The sequence below is a fragment of the Oncorhynchus clarkii genome, unplaced genomic scaffold, assembly GCF_045791955.1.
Source record: "Oncorhynchus clarkii lewisi isolate Uvic-CL-2024 unplaced genomic scaffold, UVic_Ocla_1.0 unplaced_contig_12496_pilon_pilon, whole genome shotgun sequence".
Taxonomy (NCBI): Eukaryota; Metazoa; Chordata; class Actinopteri; order Salmoniformes; family Salmonidae; genus Oncorhynchus; species Oncorhynchus clarkii.
This window is the reverse complement of record NW_027258110.1, coordinates 54,696-66,156: the sequence shown is the minus strand read 5'-3', so window position 1 is coordinate 66,156 and position 11,461 is coordinate 54,696.

The following is an 11,461-nucleotide window of genomic DNA, read 5'->3' as shown; positions in this document are numbered from 1 at the left end:
ATCTACTGTGCTGGAATGTACGATCAATCATGATCTGACCAATTCTGTGCTACCATGAAAATAATATAACAACCAAATACCAACTTCTACCACCCAGTGGCGGTTGTAGACCATTTCAACTGGGGGGGGGGGGGGGGGGCAAGCTGGGGCCAGTTGAACTGTTAGAGGGGCCAGTTACATTAGACGTTATTGTTGTCATATCGTTTTCTTCACTGCATTGCAGGCATTAGCAGGCAAAATACCATGTTCGGTGTGGCCACTGTCTAATAACGGTAAAAAAATAAAAAAAAAACGATAGCAAAAATTTGTTATGTAAAAAATTGTCATACTCCACATTTAGGGGGGGCCACAAGGGGGTCCAAAATTGTTGTCACAGGGGCACTGGCATATAAAAAAAAAACTGAAATATTACATTTACATAAGTATTCAGACCCTTTACTCAGTACTTTGTTGAAGCACTTTTGGCAGCGATTACAGCCTCGAGTCTTCTTGGGTATGACGCAACAAGCCTGGCACACCTGTATTTACGGAGTTTCTCCCATTCCTCTCTGGAGATCCTCTCAAGCTCTGTCAGGTTGGATGGGGAGCATCGCTGCACAGCTATTTTCAGGTCTCTCCAGAGATGTTTGATCGGGTTCAAGTCCTATCTCAGGCTGAGCCACTCAAGGACATTGACTTGTCCCGAAGCCATTCCTGTGTTGTCTTGGCTGTGTGCTTAGGGTTGTTATCCTGTTGGAAGGTGAACCTTCATCCCAGTCTGAGGTCCTGAGCGTTCTGGAGCAGGTTTTCATCAAGGATCTCTCTGTATTATGCTCGGTTCATCTTTCCCTTGATCCTGACTAGTCTCACAGTCCCTGCCGCTGAAAAACAACCCAACAGCATGATGCTGCCACCACCATGCTTCACTGTAGGGATTGTGCCAGGTTTCCTCCAGATGTGACACTTGGCATTCAGGCCAAAGAGTTCAATCTTGGTTTCATCAGACCAGAGAATCTTGTTTTTAGGAGCCTTATGGAAAACTCCAAGCAGGCTTTCATGTGTATTTTACTGAGGAGTGCCTTCTGTCTGGCCACTCTACCATAAAGGCCTGTTAGGTTCTCCCATCTCCACAGAGGAACTCTAGTACTCTATCAGAGTGACCATCGGGTTCTTGGTCAACTCCCCGATTGCTCAGTTTGGCCAGGCAACCAGCACTAGAAGGAGTCTTGGTGGTTCCAAACTTCTATTTAAGAATGATGGAAGCAACTGGTCTTGGGGACCTTCAATGCTGCAGATTTTTTTGGTACCCTTCCCCAGATCTGTGCCTCGACACAATCCTGTCTCTGAGCTCTACAGACAATTCCTTCAACCTCATGGCTTGGTTTTTGCTCTGACATGCACTGTCAACTGTGTGTACCTTATATAGACAGGCATGTGCCTTTCCAAATCATGTCCAATCAATTGACTTTACAACAGGTAGACTCCAATCAAGTTGTATCACCATCTCAAGGATGAGCAATGGAAACAGGATGCATCTGAGCTCAATTGCGAGTCTCTTAGCAAAGAGTCTGAATACTTATTTAAATAAGATATTTCTGTTTTATTTTTATTTGCAAAAATGTCTAAAAACATGTTTTTGCTTCGTCATTATGGGGTAGTGTGTGTAGATTGATGAGGAACATTTTTTATTTAATCCATGTAACGCTCCGGGTGTCGAACGGGAAGGGGAGCCACCCGAACGGGAAGGGGAGCCACCCGAACGGGAAGGGGAGCCACCCGAACTGGAAGGGGAGCCACCCGAACTGGAAGGGGAGCCACCCGAACTGGAAGGGGAGCCACCCGAACGGGAAGGGGAGCCACCCTCGGTCGGACTCGTGACAATCCATTTTAGATAAGACTAACTTAACAAAATGTGGAAAAGGTAAAGGGGTCTGAATGCTTTCCGAAGGCACTGTATATCATACTGAAACACTCCTTAGTATTGTTCAGCAGATCAACAACCAAAAACACTCCCCAACCCTCCTACCCCATTAAACTGTATCTATATCATGACCCCCCCCCCCCCCTTTAGTATTGTTCAGCAGGGAACCATTTCAAATGTAACATCTGTTACCCCCCAATATCTCTTTTTCCGTCTCCACAATAACCTTCAATCTGGCATTTCTTCTTTCCACAACCCGAGTCGTATTGATAACCTTACCAATAAAAGCTACGAAGTCAACTTTATTTATGTGACCTGGAAACCATGCCAGGACGAGCAGAAACACCCCGAAATTAGGTCTACTCATGGAAACCATGCCAGGACGGGCAGAAACACCCCGACATTAGGTCTACTCATGGAAACCATGCCAGGACGGGCAGAAACACCCCGACATTAGGTCTACTCATGGAAACCATGCCAGGACGGGCAGAAACACCCCAACATTAGGTCTACTCATGGAAACCATGCCAGGACGGGCAGAAACACCCCGACATTAGGTCTACTCATGGAAACCATGCCAGGACGGGCAGAAACACCCCGACATTAGGTCTACTCATGGAAACCATGCCAGGACGGGCAGAAACACCCCGACATTAGGTCTACTCATGGAAACCATGCCAGGACGAGCAGAAACACCCCGACATTAGGTCTACTCATGGAAACCATGCCAGGACGAGCAGAAACACCCCGACATTAGGTCTACTCAGTCAGGAGCAGCCATGGAAGTTCCATCATTCCACTGTAGTTCCACCAATCTGTCTAACAGCCTCTGCATTCGATATATCATGACTCATTTAATATCTCTGAGCCTCTCTCTGCACCTGGCATCCACCAAACGCCCCCCCCCCCAAAAAAAAAAAATAACACACACAATTACAACACAACCTTCACATTGCTTCCACATTTGCAGTAATCCCGTTCCCCTTCACGCATCGTTTCCTTCCTTTATATTGAACAGCTACATGTCCATTTAAAACACTGCAATAGGGATGGGACAAATTCTCTGACAATGAAACTGATGAATCCTCTCTGTTCTTGTCTGAGCAGCACTGATAAGCTTTCCCTTCTTTAACCCTCTTTCCTCCTGATCAACCTTTCGGCCACAATCACTCTGCCCCCCCTCACATGCTCATTAATATCATCTATAGACAGAGATATTGGAACACCAGTGACACCACTCCCCTCAACCAATCAGAAGCACCAGGAACATGTTTTTTTTTTAATCTTCTTCTCGTCACCACTTTTCACTCCAACACATTACTGCTCTTACTTCCTACCTTCACCACCAGATCAGGAGCTCATCAATGTGCCTCGTTACAGAAAGCTGGGCGCATGACGTCACTATTTCACAGGAGAGGCGTTTGAACGTCATTAAAATGTTGTTTGTTTTTTTCTTCTTCCAGAAATGCCTTCGTGAACATGTGAACTTTCATATCGAATATAATATGTAAATATAAATAACATGTGAACTTTCATGTGCCTTAATAACAAACTCGTATATAATATGTAAATATGAATACAATGTGAAATCACAAAGCTGTTTAGACGCAGAGAAAATACAGCACCTTGCCAAGCCGTGATTGGTGGTGATATTCGTCGTAGCACTTCATCCCAACCTGTACGATCTGTCAAAAAGGGAAAAGCTAGCAGGTGGATTAAATTGGGGGAAGTGGATGCTGAGTTCGAAGTTCAAAGTTGGTGAAGATTAATGTCCTGAATGGACAACAGTAGTGTCGGAAAAAAAACTGGAACAACGATGAAATTGTCTAAAATTGGAGTGGGGGTAAATGAATGATGTTGATTCACTTCTTGTTCGGGTGCATTTGTTGAGTGAGGATGCATATGTAGGAAACCCGTTTGAGGAGTTGAAAATAGTGAGGTACGCACTGGGAAAAGTGGAGTCTGTCAGAGTGACCAGGAGGGGTCTTATTTTGATTCGTTATATTTCTGAAGAACAGAGCAAAGTATTAGGGAGTTATACTCCAGTCCAGTAGGTGGCGGTAATCCAGCATTTACTGGATGCCAACCGCCGTCAAACCTCAAAGAAGAAGCAGCCCTGATTGGCTGAGATATTAAGGGGGTTTGGACATTCACAAGAAAGAGTCCATTATTTCGCTCAAGGCTTCTCTGTCAAATGGCACCTCCTGCTCTCTGTTACCGTGGAGATTTGAAAGATTCATTGGATTTGCCTTCTCACCAAGCTACTTGCCTATTGTCCTGTAGCCCATCCCAGCCTTGTGCAGGTCTACAATGTTATCCCTGATGTCCTTACACAGCTGTCTGGTCTTGGCCATTGTGGAGAGGTTGGCGTCTGTTTGATTGAGTGTGTGGACAGGTGTCTTTTATACAGGTAACGAGTTCAAACAGGTGCAGTTAATACAGGTAATGAGTGGAGAACAGGAGGGCTTCTTAAAGAAAAACTAACAGGTCTGTGAGAGCCACAATTATTACTAGTTGGTAGGTGATCAAATACTTATTTCATGCAATAAAATGCTAATTAATTACTTAAAAATCATACAATTTGATTTTCTGGATTTTTGTTTTAGATTTCGTCTCTCACAGTTGAAGTGTACCTATGATAAAAATTACAGACCTCTACATGCTTTGTAAGTAGGGAAACCTGCAAAATCGGCAGTGTATCAAATACTTGTTCTCCCCACTGTATAAACATGTTCATCATGGACAACATGCAACGTGTAGCTACAGGTCTCAATGATAATGATGTCCAGTGGTGATTTCAGCATGTCAACCTCGTTGGGGGAAACACCATGGTTTAGATGAATGCCAGCAAAGCCACAACACTGTAACTGTAAACGAAACATTAAACATGAACTATAAACCGTGACAAACGTTGCCCACAAACTTTTAGGGTGAATCTGTCACAGAGAGTGGAGCTGATGGCCGACGAGCTTCAATAAGGTTTCTACTGACTCCTTGTGGATTTGTGTAACTGGATAAGAACTGCATCCTCCTTCAATAAAAATGAATGTCGACATGAGTTTTAACTTTTGAAGCCAAAACACACACACATTATTACATTCACGTTCAGTAAATTCACAAATGATTGTTATTTTATAATTAACACTTTGCTCTTAAGTATAGGCAACTACAAGAAAACGAGCTGCGATGAGGCAGGCCTATTCGTTCAGCAATTCTGAAATGGACAGCGACAGAAATTCAGATGTTTAGGCCTCACAGAGAAAGACAGAAACCCAGACTCAGCGGTTAGCCTACTATTTTAAGTATTTTATTAGGCTAAAAAGGAATGAATCATCTTCACTCTGGGTTATGAAGAGAGAACAGAATGAATCATCTTCACTCTGGGTTACGAAGAGAACAGAATGAATCATCTTCACTATGGGTTATGAAAAGAGAACAGAATGAATCATCTTCACTATGGGTTACGAAGAGAACAGAATGAATCATCTTCACTATGGGTTACGAAGAGAACAGAATGAATCATCTTCACTATGGGTTATGAAAAGAGAACAGAATGAATCATCTTCACTATGGGTTACGAAGAGAACAGAATGAATCATCTTCACTCTGGGTTACGAAAAGAGAACAGAATGAATCATCTTCACTCTGGGTTACGAAGAGAACAGAATGAATCATTTTCACTCTGGGTTACGAAGAGAACAGAATGAATCATCTTCACTATGGGTTATGAAAAGAGAACAGAATGAATCATCTTCACTGTGGGTTACGAAAAGAGAACAGAATGAATCATCTTCACTCTGGGTTATGAAAAGAGAACAGAATGAATCATCTTCACTCTGGGTTATGAAGAGAACAGAATGAATCATCTTCACTGTGGGTTACGAAAAGAGAACAGAATGAATCATCTTCACTCTGGGTTACGAAAAGAGAACAGAATGAATCATCTTCACTGTGGGTTATGAAAAAAGAACAGAATGAATCATCTTCACTCTGGGTTATGAAAAGAGAACAGAATGAATCATCTTCACTCTGGGTTATGAAAAGAGAACAGAATGAATCATCTTCACTGTGGGTTATGAAAAGAGAACAGAATGAATCATCTTCACTGTGGGTTACGAAAATAGAACAGAATGAATCATCTTCACTGTGGGTTACGAAAAGAGAACAGAATGAATCATCTTCACTCTGGGTTACGAAAAGAGAACATAATGAATCATCTTCACTGTGGGTTATGAAAAGAGAACAGAATGAATCATCTTCACTCTGGGTTACAAAAAGAGAACAGAATGAATCATCTTCACTATGGGTTACGAAAAGAGAACAGAATGAATCATCTTCACTGTGGGTTATGAAAAGAGAACAGAATGAATCATCTTCACTCTGGGTTACGAAGAGAACAGAAGGAATCATCTTCACTATGGGTTATGAAAAGAGAACAGAATGAATCATCTTCACTATGGGTTACGAAGAGAACAGAATGAATCATCTTCACTATGGGTTATGAAAAGAGAACAGAATGAATCATCTTCACTGTGGGTTACGAAAAGAGAACAGAATGAATCATCTTCACTCTGGGTTATGAAAAGAGAACAGAATGAATCATCTTCACTGTGGGTTACAAAAAGAGAACAGAATGAATCATCTTCACTGTGGGTTATGAAAAGAGAACAGAATGAATCATCTTCACTCTGGGTTATGAAAAGAACAGAATGAATCATCTTCACTCTGGGTTATGAAAAGAGAACAGAATGAATCATCTTCACTGTGGGGTATGAAAAGAGAACAGAATGAATCATCTTTACTATGGGTTACGAAAAGAGAACAGAATGAATCATCTTCACTATGGGTTATGAAAAGAGAACAGAATGAATCATCTTCACTCTGGGTTATGAAAAGAGAACAGAATGAATCATCTTCACTCTGGGTTACGAAAAGAGAACATAATGAATCATCTTCACTGTGGGTTATGAAAAGAGAACAGAATGAATCATCTTCACTCTGGGTTACAAAAAGAGAACAGAATGAATCATCTTCACTATGGGTTACGAAAAGAGAACAGAATGAATCATCTTCACTGTGGGTTATGAAAAGAGAACAGAATGAATCATCTTCACTCTGGGTTACGAAGAGAACAGAAGGAATCATCTTCACTATGGGTTATGAAAAGAGAACAGAATGAATCATCTTCACTATGGGTTACGAAGAGAACAGAATTAATCATCTTCACTATGGGTTATGAAAAGAGAACAGAATGAATCATCTTCACTGTGGGTTACGAAAAGAGAACAGAATGAATCATCTTCACTCTGGGTTATGAAAAGAGAACAGAATGAATCATCTTCACTCTGGGTTACGAAGAGAACAGAATGAATCATCTTCACTGTGGGTTACGAAAAGAGAACAGAATGAATCATCTTCACTATGGGTTATGAAAAGAGAACAGAATGAATCATCTTCACTCTGGGTTACGAAGAGAACAGAATGAATCATCTTCACTGTGGGTTACGAAAAGAGAACAGAATGAATCATCTTCACTATGGGTTATGAAAAGAGAACAGAATGAATCATCTTCACTATGGGTTACGAAGAGAACAGAATGAATCATCTTCACTATGGGTTACGAAGAGAACAGAATGAATCATCTTCACTATGGGTTATGAAAAGAGAACAGAATGAATCATCTTCACTATGGGTTACGAAGAGAACAGAATGAATCATCTTCACTCTGGGTTACGAAAAGAGAACAGAATGAATCATCTTCACTCTGGGTTACGAAGAGAACAGAATGAATCATCTTCACTATGGGTTATGAAAAGAGAACAGAATGAATCATCTTCACTCTGGGTTACGAAGAGAACAGAAGGAATCATCTTCACTATGGGTTATGAAAAGAGAACAGAATGAATCATCTTCACTATGGGTTACGAAGAGAACAGAATGAATCATCTTCACTATGGGTTATGAAAAGAGAACAGAATGAATCATCTTCACTGTGGGTTACGAAAAGAGAACAGAATGAATCATCTTCACTCTGGGTTATGAAAAGAGAACAGAATGAATCATCTTCACTCTGGGTTATGAAAAGAGAACAGAATGAATCATCTTCACTCTGGGTTATGAAAAGAGAACAGAATGAATCATCTTCACTGTGGGTTATGAAAAGAGAACAGAATGAATCATCTTCACTGTGGGTTATGAAAAGAGAACAGAATGAATCATCTTCACTGTGGGTTACGAAAATAGAACAGAATGAATCATCTTCACTGTGGGTTACGAAAAGAGAACAGAATGAATCATCTTCACTCTGGGTTACGAAAAGAGAACATAATGAATCATCTTCACTGTGGGTTATGAAAAGAGAACAGAATGAATCATCTTCACTCTGGGTTACGAAAAGAGAACAGAATGAATCATCTTCACTATGGGTTATGAAAAGAGAACAGAATGAATCATCTTCACTCTGGGTTACGAAGAGAACAGAATGAATCATCTTCACTGTGGGTTACGAAAAGAGAACATAATGAATCATCTTCACTGTGGGTTATGAAAAGAGAACAGAATGAATCATCTTCACTCTGGGTTACAAAAAGAGAACAGAATGAATCATCTTCACTATGGGTTATGAAAAGAGAACAGAATGAATCATCTTCACTGTGGGTTACGAAAAGAGAACAGAATGAATCATCTTCACTCTGGGTTATGAAAAGAGAACAGAATGAATCATCTTCACTCTGGGTTACGAAGAGAACAGAATGAATCATCTTCACTGTGGTTTACGAAAAGAGAACAGAATGAATCATCTTCACTGTGGGTTACGAAAATAGAACAGAATGAATCATCTTCACTGTGGGTTACGAAAAGAGAACAGAATGAATCATCTTCACTCTGGGTTACAAAAAGAGAACAGAATGAATCATCTTCACTATGGGTTACGAAAAGAGAACAGAATGAATCATCTTCACTGTGGGTTATGAAAAGAGAACAGAATGAATCATCTTCACTCTGGGTTACGAAGAGAACAGAATGAATCATCTTCACTGTGGTTTACGAAAAGAGAACAGAATGAATCATCTTCACTGTGGGTTACGAAAATAGAACAGAATGAATCATCTTCACTGTGGGTTACGAAAAGAGAACAGAATGAATCATCTTCACTCTGGGTTACAAAAAGAGAACAGAATGAATCATCTTCACTATGGGTTACGAAAAGAGAACAGAATGAATCATCTTCACTGTGGGTTATGAAAAGAGAACAGAATGAATCATCTTCACTCTGGGTTACGAAAAGAGAACAGAAGGAATCATCTTCACTCTGGGTTACGAAGAGAACAGAAGGAATCATCTTCACTATGGGTTATGAAAAGAGAACCGAATGAATCATCTTCACTCTGGGTTACGAAGAGAACAGAATGAATCATCTTCACTCTGGGTTACGAAGAGAACAGAATGAATCATCTTCACTATGGGTTATGAAAAGAGAACAGAATGAATCATCTTCACTATGGGTTATGAAAAGAGAACAGAATGAATCATCTTCACTGTGGGTTACGAAAAGAGAACAGAATGAATCATCTTCACTCTGGGTTATGAAAAGAGAACAGAATGAATCATCTTCACTCTGGGTTACGAAGAGAACAGAATGAATCATCTTCACTGTGGGTTACGAAAAGAGAACAGAATGAATCATCTTCACTCTGGGTTACGAAAAGAGAACAGAATGAATCATCTTCACTGTGGGTTATGAAAAGAGAACAGAATGAATCATCTTCACTCTGGGTTATGAAAAGAGAACAGAATGAATCATCTTCACTCTGGGTTATGAAAAGAGAACAGAATGAATCATCTTCACTGTGGGTTATGAAAAGAGAACAGAATGAATCATCTTCACTGTGGGTTACGAAAATAGAACAGAATGAATCATCTTCACTCTGGGTTACGAAAAGAGAACATAATGAATCATCTTCACTGTGGGTTATGAAAAGAGAACAGAATGAATCATCTTCACTCTGGGTTACAAAAAGAGAACAGAATGAATCATCTTCACTATGGGTTATGAAAAGAGAACAGAATGAATCATCTTCACTATGGGTTACGAAGAGAACAGAATGAATCATCTTCACTATGGGTTACGAAAAGAGAACAGAATGAATCATCTTCACTCTGGGTTACGAAGAGAACAGAATGAATCATCTTCACTCTGGGTTACGAAGAGAACAGAATGAATCATCTTCACTATGGGTTATGAAAAGAGAACAGAATGAATCATCTTCACTATGGGTTACGAAGAGAACAGAATGAATCATCTTCACTATGGGTTACGAAAAGAGAACAGAATGAATCATCTTCACTCTGGGTTACGAAAAGAGAACAGAATGAATCATCTTCACTCTGGGTTACGAAGAGAACAGAATGAATCATCTTCACTGTGGGTTACGAAAAGAGAACAGAATGAATCATCTTCACTCTGGGTTACGAAAAGAGAACAGAATGAATCATCTTCACTGTGGGTTATGAAAAGAGAACAGAATGAATCATCTTCACTCTGGGTTATGAAAAGAGAACAGAATGAATCATCTTCACTCTGGGTTATGAAAAGAGAACAGAATGAATCATCTTCACTGTGGGTTACAAAAAGAGAACAGAATGAATCATCTTCACTGTGGGTTATGAAAAGAGAACAGAATGAATCATCTTCACTCTGGGTTATGAAAAGAACAGAATGAATCATCTTCACTCTGGGTTATGAAAAGAGAACAGAATGAATCATCTTCACTCTGGGTTACGAAGAGAACAGAATGAATCATCTTCACTATGGGTTATGAAAAGAGAACAGAATGAATCATCTTCACTCTGGGTTACGAAGAGAACAGAAGGAATCATCTTCACTATGGGTTATGAAAAGAGAACAGAATGAATCATCTTCACTATGGGTTACGAAGAGAACAGAATGAATCATCTTCACTATGGGTTATGAAAAGAGAACAGAATGAATCATCTTCACTATGGGTTACGAAGAGAACAGAATGAATCATCTTCACTATGGGTTACGAAAAGAGAACAGAATGAATCATCTTCACTCTGGGTTACGAAGAGAACAGAATGAATCATCTTCACTCTGGGTTACGAAGAGAACAGAATGAATCATCTTCACTATGGGTTATGAAAAGAGAACAGAATGAATCATCTTCACTATGGGTTACGAAGAGAACAGAATGAATCATCTTCACTATGGGTTACGAAAAGAGAACAGAATGAATCATCTTCACTCTGGGTTACGAAAAGAGAACAGAATGAATCATCTTCACTCTGGGTTACGAAGAGAACAGAATGAATCATCTTCACTGTGGGTTACGAAAAGAGAACAGAATGAATCATCTTCACTCTGGGTTACGAAGAGAACAGAATGAATCATCTTCACTATGGGTTATGAAAAGAGAACAGAATGAATCATCTTCACTATGGGTTACGAAGAGAACAGAATGAATCATCTTCACTATGGGTTACGAAAAGAGAACAGAATGAATCATCTTCACTCTGGGTTACGAAGAGAACAGAATGAAT